This window comes from Mesoplodon mirus (assembly GCF_964341445.2).
Source record: "Mesoplodon mirus genome assembly, chromosome: 7".
NCBI lineage: Eukaryota > Metazoa > Chordata > Mammalia > Artiodactyla > Ziphiidae > Mesoplodon > Mesoplodon mirus.
The window spans coordinates 52,864,136-52,880,520 of NC_138983.1; the positions used below are offsets into that span (position 1 = coordinate 52,864,136).

A 16,385-nucleotide genomic window follows, 5' to 3' on the forward strand; every position below is an offset into this window, starting at 1 on the left:
TTAAAAATGTATGTTTATGTATACATGTATTTTCATATCTGCTTTTGCAGGGGTGTGTATATGATTGTAGAGTGCTATGAAAAGAGGAACCATCAGAGAACAAGAGTTGCTTGTTATTATCATAAAAAATCACATGTGCTGTTCCAGTTATCTTTGCTGCATAACACACCACTCTAAATTAAGTGACATAAAACAATAATCATTTTAATCAGCTCAGTGACTTTCTGGGTTGGGAATTTGGAAAGGTCACTTTCACTGTACTCTGTTGGTTGAAGCAACCATAGTTCTCCCCAGATTCAGGGAGAGGAGGCATAGACCTGAACGCTCAGCAAGTGGTAGGAGTGTCTTAACTTTTGAAAAGCCCAATATGAGATGAGATATATTTCAATATTTTTGCACAAGTTTGAAGCCCTGGAAAGTTGGCTCAGCATTTCAAAAATTTGATGCTGTGTGATTTTCTAAAAGCCTTGATTAACTAATATTTAATTAAATCTCTGAACTATATTAAACTGTGGATAATAAATGAGCAAAGTTTTAACTGTTTAAAGTCCTTTTAAACATACCAGTGGGGCGGGGGGTGGATACCAGTGAAGTTGCTGCTTTGCCTTTAACAAAATATTTATTAATAATCTAGGTCTGGACCTTAAAAAGAGGTGCTGGAATTTCAGGACAGTAGGGTTTTTTTTGTTTTATTTATTTTTTTTGTTTGTTTTTTTGCGGTACGCGGGCCTCTCACTATTGTGGCCTCTCCCGTTGCGGAGCACAGGCTCCGGATGCGCAGGCTCAGCGGCCATGGCTCACGGGCCCAGACGCTCCGCGGCATGTGGGGTCTTCCCGGACCGGGGCATGAACCCGTGTCCCCTGCATCGGCACGCGGACTCTCAACCACTGCGCCACCAGGGAAGCCCTAGGACAGTAGTTTTTAACATAACGTTTTAAAGGGTGTAGTTGTGTAGTTGTTTGTAAATCTGTTTATTAAAGTGGGTTTGTTTGTTTTGTATATGTTCTGAGAACTGAGGTAGAAATATCTTGTATACTAATCTCAACTCTACTGTTAACAGAATTTGGGTCCACGAATAATCTCCTTTTGCCCCCTTGTATCTCAGTTTCTTCATAAAATGTGAGAATTGGGACAAGATGATTTTATAAACCCCTTTAGTTTTATGGTCATAACTACAGGTTCTAGCTCAATTTTTTTGAATTGAGATACATTCACATAACATAAAATTTGCCCTTTGAAAGTGTACAATTCAGTGTTTTTAGTATATTCACAAGGTTGTGCAACCATCACCAGTATCCAAACCAGAACATCTTCATCTCCCCCAGAAGAAACCTCATACCCATTAGCAATTACTTCCCCTTTCCCCCAGTCCTTAGCAACCACTGATCTGTTTTCTGACTCTATGGATTTGCCTATTATGGAGGTTTCATATAAATGGAATCACAATTTGTAGCCTTTGTGTCTGGCTTCTTTCACTTAGCATAATGTTTTCAAGGTTCATCTGTGTTGTAGCATGTATCAGAACTTTGTTCGTTTTTATGCTTGAATAATATTCCATTGTGTGGATAATATTACATTTTATTTATCTGCTTATCAGTTTATGATATTTGCCTTGTTTCCACCTTTTGGCTATTATAAATAGTACGCTATGAACATTTGTGTACAGATTTTTGGGTAGACAGGTGATTCAATTTTTTGAGTATATATCTAGGGTAGAATTGCTGGGTTATATGGTAATTTTTTGTTTAACCTTTTGAGGAACTGCCAGACTGTTTCCAAAACAGCTCCAACGTTTTCCCCTAGGAACCTATGAGGGTTCCAACTTTTCCATATCCCACCTTACCAACACTTAATATTGACTGATTGATTTTAGCCCTCCCAGTGGGGATGAAGTACTACCTCATTATGGTTTTGATTTACATTTTCCTTATGATTAAAGGATGTTGAACCTTCTTTTCATGGGCTTGTTGGACTTCGTGTGTATCTTCTTTGGAAAAATGTCTATTCACATCCTTGTCCATTTTTTAATTGGTTGTCTTCTTGTTTTTGAGTTTTTAAAGTTTTTTATATATTCTGCATACTGGACCCTTACCAGATAAATGGTTTTCAAATATTTTCTCTCATTATGTGTGTTGTCTTTTCAGTTTCTGTGTAATATCTTTTGATGCATGCAAGTTTTGGTTTTGATTAAGTCCAATATTTTTCTAACGTGGCTAGTGCTTTGGTGTCATATATAAGAAACCGTTGCCCAAACCAGGTCATGAAGATTTAATCCTATATTTTGTTTTAAGAGTTTGTAGTTTTACTTCTTAAATTTAGATCTATAACCCATTTAATTTTTGAATATACTCTCAGATAGGAGTCCACTATATTCTTTGCACATAGATATCCGTTTGTTCTATTACCATTTGTAAAAAAAATTATTCTTTCCCTCACTGGATTGCCTTGACATCCTTGTAGAAAGTCAGTTGACCGTAAATGTGAGAGTTTATTTCTGAAGTTTTCATTCTGTTGACTTACATGTTGTTATTTATGCTGGTACCATATAGTCTTGATTACTGCAGCTTTGTGGTAAATTTTGAAATTGTTCAGCTTTTCCAAAATTGTTTTGGCTGTTCTGCATCACTTTCATTTCCTTACAAGTTTGAGGGTCAGCTTATCAGTATCTGCAAAAATGCCAGTTAGGATTTGCATAGGGATTGTATATAATCTATAGATAAATTTGGGGAGTATTGGCTTCTTAACAGTAGTAAGTTTTCTGATCCATGAAAATAGGATGTCTTTCAAAATATGTAGGTCTTTAATTCCTTTCAAAAATGTTTTGTAGTTTTCTGACTCCAGTCTTATATTTTGTTCAATTTATTCCTTAGTATTTTGCTGTTTTTGAGGGTATTGTAAATGGAATTTTCTTAATTTCATTTTCATATCATTCATTGCTATTGTGTAGAAATATGACTAATGATTGTATGTTGATCTTGTATGTTGCAACTTTGCCAAACTCATTATTAGCTCAAAGAGCTTTTTTTGTGAATTCTTAAGATTTTCTATGTACAAGATTATGTCATCTGCAAACATAGATAGGTTTACTTCCCCCTTTTTAATCTGGATACCCTTTATTTCTTTTTCTTGCATAATTGCTCTGCTGGAACCTCTGGTACACTGTTGAATAGAAATGGTGAGAGCTGACATCCTTGTCATGTTCCTGATCCTAGGGGGAAAGTTTTCAGCCTTTCAGCTTTTTTTATGGTGTTATTTGAGGGTTTTTCATTGATGTCCTTTATCAGGTTGAGGAAATTCTCTTCTTTTCCTAGTTTGTTTAGTATTTTTATCATGAAAGCTGTTGGATTTTGTCAGATGTTTTTTCTGCATCTACTGAGTTAACCACGCGAATTTTGTCCTTTATTCTATTAATGTGGTGTGTTACATTGATTAATTTTCATATGTTGAAACCTTGCAATCCTGTAACCAATCCCACTTGGTCATGGTCCGTAATCATTTTTATCTGTTGCTAGATTTGGTTTGTTAATTTATTTTTGAGGATTTTTGTGCCTACGTTCATAAGGGATATCTGTATTTTTTTTTTTTTTTTCTTGAAGTGTCTGTCTGGTTTTGGTATCTGGGTAATACTGTCCTTATATGTTGAATTAAGAAGTGTTTCCTCTGCTTTTATTTTTTTGCCAGTGTTTGTGAGGTATTTATTAGAATTTAGCAGGGAAGCCAGGTGCACTTGGGCTTTTCTTTGTTGAAAATTTTTTGTTTGTTTGTTTATTCAGTCTCTTTAATTGTCATTGATTTATTCAGATTTGTATTTCTTCTTGTGTCAAGTTCAGTAGTTTGTGCCTTTCTAGGAAATTGTCCCTTTTATTAGCTTATCTAATTTATTGGCATACAGTTGTTCATAGTATTCACTTATAATTCTTTTTACTTCTGCAAAGTCAGTAGTAATGTTCCTTCTTTCTTTCCTCATTTTACTGATTTAGTGTTCTCTTTTTTCGTGGTCAGTCTAGTTAGAGGTTTGTAAAATTTTATCTTTTTAAGGACCAACTTTTGGTTTAATTGAATTTCTGTTTTTCTTTTTTTTTTTTTTTTTTTGGAGTATGCGGGCCTCTCACTGTTGTGGCCTCTCCCGTTGTGGAGCACAGGCTCCGGATGCACAGGCTCAGCAGCCATGGCTCACAGGCCCAGCCGCTCCGCGGCATGTGGGATCTTCCCAGACCGGGGCACGAACCCGTGTCCCCTGAATCAGCAGGCGGACTCTCAACCACTGCGCCACCAGGGAAGCCCTCTTTTTTTAAATTAATTAATTTATTTATTTTTGGCCACGTTGGGTCTTTGTTGCTGCGCGCAGGCTTTCTCTAGTTGCAGTGAGTGGGGGCTACTCTTCGTTGTGGTGCGTGGGCTGCTTATTGCGGTGGCTTCTCTTGTTGCAGAGCACGGGGCTCTAGGCGCATAGGCTTCAGTAGTTGTGGCTCGTGGGCTCTAGAGTGCGGGCTCTAGAGTGCTGGCTCAGTAGTTGTGGCGCACCAGCTTAGTTACTCCGCGGCATGTGGGATCTTTCCAGACCAGGGCTCTAACCTGTGTCTGTAGCATTGGCAGATGGATTCTTAACCACTGCGCCACCAGGGAAGTCCCTACTCTTCTTTTTTAACATGGAAGTTTAGGTTATTAATTTGAGGTATTCCTCTTTTTCAATATAGGCATTTTCAGCTATTGCATCTAATCCCTGCTTAGTTACATTTCATATATTAGTATGTTCTCTTTTGTTTTCATTCATTTCTAACTATTTTCTCTTTTCCCTTGTGATTTCTTTTTTGACCCGTTGGTTATTTAGTAGTGTGTTGTTTCCACATGTTTGTGAATTTCCCCAATTTTTTCCTGTTTTTCATTTCTAATTTCATTCCATTGTGTAGAACATACTTTGTTTGATCCCTCTAGTTTTGTTGAGACTTTTTTTTGCCCTTACTTAACATATATTATGCCCTTCTTCAATATTAAAAAATAATTTTTCTACTTAGATATTTATAGATTTGCTAACTTCATATGTATATTTACATTCCTTTTTTTCCTGTTTTTTAAGACTTTCACTGCCCTGTAAATACACTCTTATGTATAAATGTGTACTTTTACCTTATCCTTTTTTGATATGCTAAAGTCTCTCCTATTTTAGTAAAGAACTATAAACTCTCCATTAACTCTTTATTTCCCTTCAGCTGCTACCCATCTGCTCTTCTTCCCCTTTATATTAGTTATCTATTGCTTTCATGGCAACTTACCCCCAAACTGAGCAGCTTAAAACAATGAACATCAAACATTAATTATCTCATAATTTTTGTATGTTAGGTATCTGGCTCAGTGTCTGTCATTAGGCTGTATGTAGTCAAGCTGTCAGCTTGCCTTGCAGTTTTCTCTGAAGGCTCAACTGGAAGAGGATCAACTTCCAAGCTCAGTCACATAGCTGTTGACAGGATTGGGTTCCTTGTCATGGCTTCTTCATAAGGCAGCTTAAAATATTGCAACAGAGCCAATGAGTTTGAGAGAATGCCCGAGATGGAACTCATGGTCTTTTTGTAGCCAGATCTTGGAAATGATGTACTATCACCTTTGCCATATTTTATTTGTTAGAATGAAATCACTAGATTTGGCTCATAACCAAAGGGGGTGGGGTGAAGGAACAAGAGAGGGAATGACATAAGGGGAATGAATACCAGGAGGTGAAGATCATTATGGGCCACGTAGAAGCTATCTATCTTACAAACCTCTTGAAATAATTTTCTTTGTTTGCTAGTCTGTTTCTTTACCTCCCATTCACTCCTTAGTCCATTGAAAATTTCCTCCTCTGCATAATTCCATTCCAATAAAATTTCTTTTTCAATTCAAGCATTTGAACAGTGTCCCTTATTACTAAATTCAAGTGACACTATTTATTACATATCTTCCCAGTTTCTCTACATGTTCTTTCCTTCAAACATTCTTCTTTTGCCTTCTTTCCTACAGTACTTTCCTGCTTTTCTTTCTATCCCTAGTAGTCTCCTTTGCCAGATCTTTCTTTTTATCTAAGCTCCTGAAGGTTTTTGTACTATAGAGTTTTGTTTTAGACCCTCCTCTAGTCTCATTTTATATACTCTCCCTGGGTTATCTTATTTATTCCCTTGGCTTTAAACCCCGTTTGCCAATGAGTCATATTTTCATCCTGAATCTGCTTAGTTCCAAGGCCAGTATACTCAATTACATAGTGAACATCTTTACTCAAAAAATAAAGTGAATCTGTGTCAGTATAGAGACTAAACTTCTGTAACAAAATGATTCCAAAATATAATTGCTTAAATAAGCAATAACTTGGGACTTCCCAGGTGGTCCAGTGGTTAAGACTCTTAGCTCCCAATGCAGGAGGCACAGGTTTGATATGTGGTCGGGGAACTAAGGTCCTGCATGCCATATAGCGCAGCCAAAAAGGAAACAAACAAACAAACAATAAGTTTATTTCTCTCTGTCATAACAATGACTGGTCTAGACTCTTGAGACAGTTGTGTTCCATTAGGTTATTCAGAGACCCAGGTTTCTTTTATTTCACTGTTGTACCCTAGGACATTTTGCTTTTCTGTGTTGTACAATGTACTTCAGCCTCAGAAAGGAGAAAGAAAGTAAGTTCAGGGCATGCAGTTTTCTTTTAATAAGTGAAGCAGAAGTTGCGTATGTTACTTCTGTTATTCCATTAGAAACAGCACAGTCACATGATTATACCTATTCATAAAAGAGGTTAGAAAATGTCAGGTCTTCTTTAGTGGCCGCAAACTCAGGAAAATGGAACAGGGTGGCCAGATTTGTGTGGGACAACTGCAAAATATTTGGTTCCCTTCCCTTTGGGAGGACTATACATCCCCCTGCTGGTAAATTCAGGCATGGTCATGTGATTTGGCTTTGGTTGGTGAAATGAAGGAAAAGTGGTATGTTAGTTACACTTTCGGGAAAAAGCTTTAAGAGCAATGTATATTCTCCATGTGTTTTATTCCCTTTGCTATGATGACTGATAATTTTCTAGATAAATGCTGCTCATTTGGGGGTGAAGATAATGTGCAGCAGAGCCACTACCAACCTGTTATCAAGATACAGTGTAGCCCAAGAATAAACTTGGTTGCTGTAAACCTAGGTGTTCAGCAAACTATTTCTTAAGGGGTAAGATAGTAAATATTTTAGGCTTGTGGTCCTTATATTCTCTTTCACAACTACAATTTCTAAATAAATGGATATGACTGTGTTCCAGTAAAACTTTATCTACAAAAACAAGCACTCAGTCTGTGGGCCAGAGTTTGCCAGCCATTGTTGTAAATCATTGAGATTTGGGGGTCCTTTGTTACTGCAGCATAACCCTACTATCCTGACTGATACCCTTGGTTAAATAGCATCAGTACTACGTACTTTCTCGAACCAAAAATCTAAGTATCATCCTTGATTCCTTTATCATTTCCCAAACTAAATCTTGGCCTCTCTGAACTGTTCATTTAACAGATGAAGATATTAAGAACCAAAGAGAGATACTTATTCTTGGCCGTGTATCCAAGTTAGTAAAAGAAAACCAGAACTTGGATAGATCTGCTACTTTTATAGTATATATTTTTTAACAGTCTAGAGTTTATTGTTCCTTGACTTGGTAAATGGTACTATTATATATTCAGAGCTGCTGGTCACTCTGGACTTCACATCAACCAAGCTCTGTTTGATTTAGCCTTCTAAATCTCTCTCAACTCAGTATACTCAACCCTCTTTGTTTCTACCCTGCTTGCAGTCATTGTCTCTCACCTGGATTAATGTGAGAACCTCCAGATTGGTTTCCATGTCTATTTCAGTTACCACAGTGAAAATGGTAAAGCGAAAATCTGAATGATCTTTCTCTTCTGTTTTAAGCCCTTAATTATGACTCCTTGTTGTCTTCTGAATGGAAAATAAATTTTTTAACATGGGAACAAAGATTTTTATGTGATGGTCCTTGCTGTTTTTTTCTCTGGATTCTTTTCTTGCTGTTCTCTTTACCACATCAGTATGTACTGTGTGGTAGTACATACAGTACAGTAGTTGTACCATGAAGAAATACTTTTGGTTTCCAGAATGGTCATGCTGTTTCTTGCTCCTTGCTTTTTTGTGTATAACTAAAGTAGGCCTTGCCCTTCAATCTCATCTTATCACCTTGTTTTATTTCATTCATAGAACGAAAAGTCCCAAGTTTATTATTTAAGTCTGTCTCCTCCACATAAACCAAATCTCAGTGAGGGCAAGGATTTTTGTCTATCTCTATTATATTCTTAGCACCTGAACCAGTGTCTAACACATAGCGATTGCTCACTCAATATTTGTTGAATCAATAATTGGATAAATGAACGAACACTCTCCTAGCACAAGCCAGCCACATGAGTGTGTTTGTGTACATATGTCTGTGTGTGTGTCTCTCTCTGCTCGCCTGTTCCCCTGCTCCTGCTCCACACCCCACACACACATCAAAATGCAAATTCTTTGAAATCAGGGAAGTATGCATATTTTTCAGTGTTTTCATCTAATATTATGCCTTGCTAATTGTAGGTACTCAAGCATGTTAAAAGGATACTATTATGAAATACCAATTTTTAGCGCCTATTATTTTAGCTCTTCTAAGAGTACTTTTTGTTTAGCATCTTTATTGGAGTATAATTGCTTTACAGTGTTGCGTTAGTTTCTGATGTATAACAAAGTGAATCAGCTATATGCATACGTATATCCCCATATCCCCTCCCTCTTGCGTCTCCCTCCCACCCTCCCTATCCCACTCCTCTAGGTGGTCGCAAAGCACCGACCTGATCTCCCTGTGCTATGCAGGTGCTTCCCACTAGCTATCTATTTTACATTTGGTAGTGTATATATGTCCACGCCACTCTCTCACTTCATCCCAGCTTACCCTTCCCCCTCTGCGTGTCCTCAGGTCCGTTCTCTATGTCTGTGTCTTTATTCCTGTCCTGCCCCTTGGTTCATCAGAACCATTTTTTTTAGACTTCGTATATATGTGTTACCATATGGTATTTGTTTTTCTCTTTCTAACTTAACTTCACTCTGTATGACAGACCCTAGGTCCATCCAACTCACTACAAATAACTCAATTTCACTTCTTTTTATGGCTGAGTAATATTCCATTGTATATATGTGCCACATCTTCTGTATCCATTCATCCAATGATGGACACTTAGGTTGCTTCCATCTCCTGGCTATTGTAAATAGAGCTGCAATGAACATTTTGGTACATGACGCTTTGAATTATGGTTTTCTCAGGGTATATGCCCAGTAGTAGGATTGCTGGGTCATATGCTAGTTCTATTTTTAGTTTTTTAAGGAACCTCCATACTGTTCTTCATAGTGGCTGTATCAATTCACATCCCCACCAACAGTGTAGCAGGGTTCCCTTTTCTCCACACCCTCTCCAGCATTTACTGTTCGTAAATTTTTTGATGATGGCCATTCCTACCAGTGTGAGGTGATAATCTCATTGTAGTTTTGATTTGCATTTCTCTAATGATTGGTAATGTTGAGCATCTTTTCATGTGTTTGTTGGCAGCCTGTATATCTTCTTTAGAAAAATGTCTGTTTACCGCTTCTGCCCATTTTTGGATTAGGTTGTTTGTTTTTTTGATATTGAGCTGCATGAGCTGCTTGTATATTTTGGAGATTAATCCTTTGTCACTTGCTTTGTTTGCAAATATTTTCTCCCATTCTGAGGGTTGTCTTTTTGTCTTGTTTATGATTTCCCATGCTGTACAAAAGCTTTTAAGTTTCATTAGGTCCCATTTGTTTATTTTTGTTTTTATTTCCATTTCTCTAGGAGGTGGGTCCAAAAGGATCTTGCTGTGATTTATGTCATAGAGTGTTCTGCCTATGTTTTCCTCTAAGAGTTTTATAGTGTCTGGCCTTACATTTAGGTCCTTAATCCATTTGGAGTTTATTTTTGTGTATGATGTTAGGAAGTGTTCTAATTTCATTCTTTTACATGTAGCTGTCCAGTTTCCCAGCACCACTTATGGAAGAGGCTCTCTTTTCTGTGTTGTATACTCTTGCCTCCTTTATCAAAGATAAGGTGACCATATGTGCATGGATTTATCTCTGGGCTTTCTGTCCTATTCCATTGATCTATATTTCTGTTTGTGCCAGTACCATGCTGTCTTGATTACTATAGCTTTCTAGTATAGTCTTAAGTTAGGGAGTCTGATTCCTCCAGCTCTGTTTTTTTCCCTCAAGAATGCTTTGGCTATTTAGGGTCTTTTGTGTTTCCACAGAAATCGTGCAATTTTTTGTTCTAGTTCTGTGAAAAATGCCATTGGTAGTTTGATAAGGATTGCATTGAATCTGTAGATTGCTTTCGGTAGTATAGTCATTTTCACAATGTTGATTCTTCCAATCCAAGAACATGGTATATCTCTCCATCTGCTTGTATTGTCTTTAATTTCTTTCATCAGTGTCTTATAGATTTCTGCATACAAGTCTTTTGTCTCCTTAGGTAGGTTTATTCCTAGGTATTTTATTCTTTTTGTTGCAGTGGTAAATGGGAGCATTGCCTTAATTTCTCTTTCAGATTTATCATTGTTAGTGTATAGCAACGCAAGAGATTTCTGTGCATTACTTTCGTATCCTCCTACTTTACCAACTTCATTGATTAGCTGTAGTAGTTTTCTGGTAGCATCTGTAGGATTCTCTATGTATAGTATCAGGTCATCTGCAAACAGTGACAGTTTGACTTCTTCTTTTCTGATTTGGATTCCTTTTATTTCTTTCTCTTCTCTGATTGCCATGGCTATAACTTCCAAAACTATGTTGACTAATAGTGGTAAGAGTGGGCACCCTGTCTTGTTCTTGATCTTAGAGGAAATGCTTTCAGTTTTTCACCATTGAGAACGATGTTTGCTGTGGGTTTGTCATATATGGCCTTAATTATGTTGAGGTAGGTTCCCTCTATGTCCACTTTCTGGAGAGTTTTTTATCATAAATGGGTGTTGAATTTTGTCAGAAGATTTTTCTGCATCTATTGAGATGCTCATATGGTTTTTCTCCTTCAATTTGTTAATATGGTGTATCACATTGATTGATTTGCATATACTGAAGAATCCTTGCATTCCTGGGAAAAACCCCACTTGATCATGGTGTATGATCCTTTTAATGTGTTGATGGATTCTGTTTGCTAGTATTTTGTTGAGGATTTTTGCATCTATGTTCATCAGTTATATTGGTGTGTAATTTTCTTTTTTCTGAGTATCTTTTTCTGGTTTTATTATCTGGGTGATCGTGGCCTCATAGAATGAGTTTGGGAGTGTTCCTCCCTCTGCTATATTTTGGAAGAGTTTTAGAAGGATACGTGTTAGCTCTTTTCTAAATGTTTGATAGAATTTGCATGTGAAGCCATCTGGTCCTGGGCTTTTGTTTGTTGGAAGATTTTGAATCTCAGTTTCAATTTTAGTGCTTCTGATTTATCTGTTTATATGTTCTATTTCTTCCTGGTTCTGTCTTGGAAGGTTGTGCTTTTCTAAGAATTTGTCCATTTCTTCCAGGTTGTCCCTGTTACTGGTATATAATTGCTTGTAGTAGTCTCTCGTGATCCTTTGTATTTCTGCAGTGTCAGTTGTTACTTCACCTTTTTCATTTCTAATTCTATTGATTTCAGTCTTCTCCCTTTTCTTCTTAATGAATGTGGCTAATGGTTTATCAATTTTGTTTATCTTCTCAAAGAACCAGCTTTTAGTTTTATTGCTCTTTGCTGTCGTTTCCTTCATTTCTTTTTTATTTATTTCTGCTCTGATCTTTATGATTTCTTTCCTTCTGCTCACTTTGGGTTTTCTTTGTTCTTCTTTCTCTAGTTCCTTTAGGTGTAAGGTTAGATTGTTTATTTGAGATTTTTCTTGTTTCTTGAGGTAGGATTGTCTAGCTATAAAGTTCCCTCTTAGAACTGCTTTTGCTTCATCCCATAGGTTTTGGATCGTCGTGTTTTCATTCTTATTTGGCTCTAGGTGTTTTTTGATTTCCTCTTTGATTTTTTTCAGTGATCTTTTGGTTATTTAGTAATGTATTGTTTAGTCTCTATGTGTTTGTGATTTTTACGTTTTTTTTCCCTGTAATTTATTTCTAATCTTATAGCGTAGCGGTCAGAAAAGATGCTTGATAAGATTGAAATTTTCTTAAATTTACTGAGGCTTGATCTGTGACCCAGTTTGTGATCTACCCTGGAGAATGTTCTGTGAGCACTTGAGAACAAAGTGTAATCTGCTGTTTTTGGATGGAATATCCTATAAATATCAATTTAATCTATCTGGTCTATTGTGTCATTTAAAGCTTCTGTTTCCTTATTTATTTTCATTTTGGATGATCTGTCCATTGGTGTAAGTGACGTGTTAAAGTCCCCCACTATTATTGTGTTACTCTCGATTTCCTCTTTTATAGCTGTTAGCAGTTGCCTTATGTATTGAGGTGCTCCTATGTTGGGTGCATATATATCTACAATTGTTATATCTTCATCTTGGATTCATCCCTTGATCATTATGTAGTGTCCTTTCTTGTCTCTTGTAACATTCTACATTTTAAAGTCTATTTTATCTGATATGAGTATTGCTACTCCAGCTTTCTTTTGATTTTCATTTGCATGGAGTATCTTTTTCCATTCCTCCACTTTCAGTCTGTATGTGTCCCTAGCTCTTAAGTGGGTCTCTTGTAGACAGCGTTTATATGGGTCTTGTTTTTGTATCCATTCAGCGAGTCTGTGTCTTTTGGTTGGAACATTTAATCCATTCACGTTTAAGGTTATTATCAACATGTATGTTCCTATTGCCATTTTCTTAATTGTTGTGGGGTTTTTTTTGTAGGTCCTTTTCTTTTCTTGTGTTTCCCACTTAGAGAAGTTCCTTTAGCATTTGTTGCAGAGCTGGTTTGGTGGTGCTGAATTCTTAGCTGTTGCTTGTCTGTAAAGCTTTTGATTTCTCCATCAAAACTGAATGAGATCCTTGCCGGGTAGAGTACTCTTGGCCTTAGGTTCTTCCCTTTCATCACTTTAAGTATGTCCTGCCCCTCCCTTCTGGCTTGTAGAGTTTCTGCTGAGAAGTCAGCTGTTAACCTTATGGGAGTTCTCTTGTATGTTACTTGTCTTTTTTCCTTTGCTGCTTTCAATAATTTTTCTTTGTCTTTAATTTTTGCCAGTTTGATTACTATGTGTCTTGGCGTATTTCCCCTTGGGTTTATCCTGTATGGGACTTCTCTGCATTTCCTGGACTTGGGTGGCTATTTCCTTTCCCATGTTAGGAAGTTTTCGACTATAATCTCTTCAAATATTTTCTCGAGTCCTTTCTCTCTTGTCCTTCTGGGACCCCTATAATGGGAATGTCGTTGCATGTAATGTCCCAGATATCTGTTAGTCTGTCTTCATTTCTTTTCATTCTTTTTTCTTTATTCTGTTCCGCAGCAGTGAATTCCACCATTCTGTCTTCCAGGTCACTTATCCGTTCTTCTGTCTCAGTTATTCTTCTATTGATTCCTTCTAGTGTAGTTTTCATTTCAGTTATTGTATTGTTCCTCTCTGTTTGTTTGTTCTTTAATTCTTCTAGGTCTTTGTTAAACATATCTTGCGTCTTCTCGATCTTTGCCTTCATTCTTTTTTGTGTGTGCGGTACCCAGGCCTCTCACTGTTGTGGCCTCTCCCGTTGCGGAGCACAGGCTCCAGACACTCAGGCTCAGCAGCCATGGCTCACGGGCCCAGCCGCTCCTTGGCATATGGGATCTTCCCGGACTGGGGCAGGAACCCATGTCCCCTGCAACGGCAGGCGGACTGTCAACCACTGTGCCACCAGGGAAGCCCTTAGCCTCCATTCTTTTTCTGAGGTCCTGGATCATCTTCACTATCATTCTGAATTCTTTTTATGGAAGGTTGCGTATCTCCACTTCATTTAATTGTTTTTCTGGGGTTTTATCTTGTTCCTTCTTCTGGTATATAGCCCTTTGTCTTTTCATCCTGTCTGTCTTTCTGTGAATGTGGTTTTTGTTCCACAGGCTACAGGATTGTGGTTCCTCTTGCTTCTGCTGTCTGCCCTCTGGTGGATGAGGTTATCTAAGAGGCTTGTGCAAGTTTCCTGATGGGAGGGACTGGTGGTGGGTAGAGCTGTTTGTTGCTCTGGTGGGCAGAGCTCTGTGAAACTTTAATCCGCTTGACTGCTGGTGGGTGGGGCTGGGTTCCCTCCCTGTTGTTTGTTTGGCCTGAGGCAATCCAACACTGGAGCCTACCTGGGCTCTTTAGTGGGGCTAATGGTGGGCTCTGGGAGGGCTTATGCCAAGGAGTACTTCCCAGAACTTCTGCTGCCAGTGTCCTTGTCCTGTCGGTGAGAAACAGCCACCCCCCACCTCTGCAGGAGACCCTCCACGAGTAGCAGGTAGGTCTGGTTCAGTCTCCTGTGGGGTCACTGCTCCTTCCCCTGGGTCCTGATGTGCACGCTAGTTTGTGTGTGCCCTCCAAGAGTGGAGTCACTTTTTCCCCCAGTCTTGTCGAAGTCCTGCAATCAAATCCCTCTAGTCTTCAAAGTCTGATTCTCTAGGAATTCCTCCTCCCGTTGCTGGACCCCTGGGTTGGGAAGACTGATGTGGGGCTCAGAACCTTCACTCCAGTGGGTGGACTTCTGTGGTAGAAGTGTTCTCCAGTTTGTGAGTCACCCACCCAGCAGTTATGGGATTTGATTTTATTGTGATTGCGCCCCTCCTACCACCTCACTGTGGCTTCTCCTTTGTCTTTGTATGTGGGGTATCTTTTTTGGTGAGTTCCAGTGTCTTCCTGTCGATGATTGTTCAGCAGTTAGTTGTGATTCTGGTTCTCTTACAAGAGGGAGTGAGAGCCCGTCCTTCTACTCCACCATCTTGAGCCAAATCCTCATTCTTTTTTCTTTATTCTGCTCCCTGGTAGTTATTTCTACCATTTTATCTTCCAGCTCACTTATCCGTTCTTCTGCTTCAGTTATTCTGTTGTTGATTCCTTCTAAAGTATTTTTAATTTCAGTAATTGTGTGGTACATCACTGTTCATTTGCTCTTAGTTCTTCTAGATCCTTGTTAAATGTTTCTTTTATTTTCTGCATTCTGTTTCCGAGATTTTGGATCCTCTTTACCATCATTACTCTGAATTCTTTTCGGGTCAGTTGCCTGTTTCATCTTCATTTATTTGGTCTTGTAGGTTTTTACCTTGCTGCTTCGTCTGCAACATATTTTTTTGTCATTTTGTTTTATTTTATTTTATGTTTTGGATGGGTGGTTATCTTACTGGTTGTTTGCCCTGAGACGTGCAGCACTAGAGTTTGCAGGCAGTTGGATAGAGCTGGTTCTTGGTGCTGAGATGAGGACTTCCCGGAGGCTTCACTCCAATTAATATTCCCTGGGGTCTGAGGTTCTCTGTTAGTGCCACTGTTTGGATTTGGAGCTCTCACCACAGGAGTTTGGGCCCAACCTCTGGACTGGGTACCAAGATCCTTCAAGCTTCATGGTGCGGTTAAAAAAAAAAAAAAAAAAAAAGGAAGAAAAAAAGCAGCACAATATCAAAGAATAAAAAACAAAATAAAATTATAAAGATAAAAAATATATTAGGAAAAATAAAACTGTGATTGAAGCAACCTCAACAAGGTAAAATAAAACTATGACAGAAAAAAGGAAAAAAAGGGTGGGTGGGTGGGAAACAAGCCAAAAGGAGCGAGCACTAACAAAGTATAAAGAATAAAATAAAATTTCAAAAATAAGAGATTTATTAGGAAAAATAAAAGTATAAATGAATCAACAACAGTGAATCAACAAGGTAAAACAGAACCCCAATCTAAAAGGAAAAGAAAAGAAAAGAGCCTTGGCTAGGGGGCGGAGTTTAGGCAGGGGGTGGAAATTAGTCAGAGACGAGGTTTAGGCTGGGGCAGGACCTAGGCAGTTGGTGGCATGACATTTGAGCGCGGGGGCAGTGCCTCTGCCTAAGACCTGTGCGCAAGGGGAGAGGCAGCTGGTTGAAAGGAGGGCCTCTTGAGTGTGGGGTTCTGGAGTTTGGAGGTAGGGCCCTGAGTGAGTGTGTGTGTGTGGGGGGGGTTTAGTCCCAGCGCGTTGGAGGCGGTCTCCAAGTGTAGAGGTAGGGCCCTGGGTGGGGGCGTAGGAGCGAGGCTTGTTTCAGGAAGGAGGCTCCGAGGGCAGAGGATGAGGCCCGGGAGCCCAGCAGGCTTCCCGGTGCCTAAGTGGATAGGGAAAGCACTAGCCCTATTCCTTACCCTTCCTTCGTGCCCTTTCTCCACCGTCTCCCCCAGGATCTCCCCTGTGACAGCTGGATCCCTAACCATGGTGGGTCCTGCTGGGTGTAGGAACTCCTCCCCTCCCCCAGCCACCCT

General features: G+C 38.8%; 1 protein-coding gene across 3 annotated transcripts in view; it reads left to right on the top strand.

Annotated features, from left to right (window-relative positions):
- RSF1 (remodeling and spacing factor 1) overlaps window positions 1-16,385 on the top strand; it is a 175,629-nt gene that overhangs the window by 46,150 nt on the left and 113,094 nt on the right. The window lies entirely within an intron of this gene.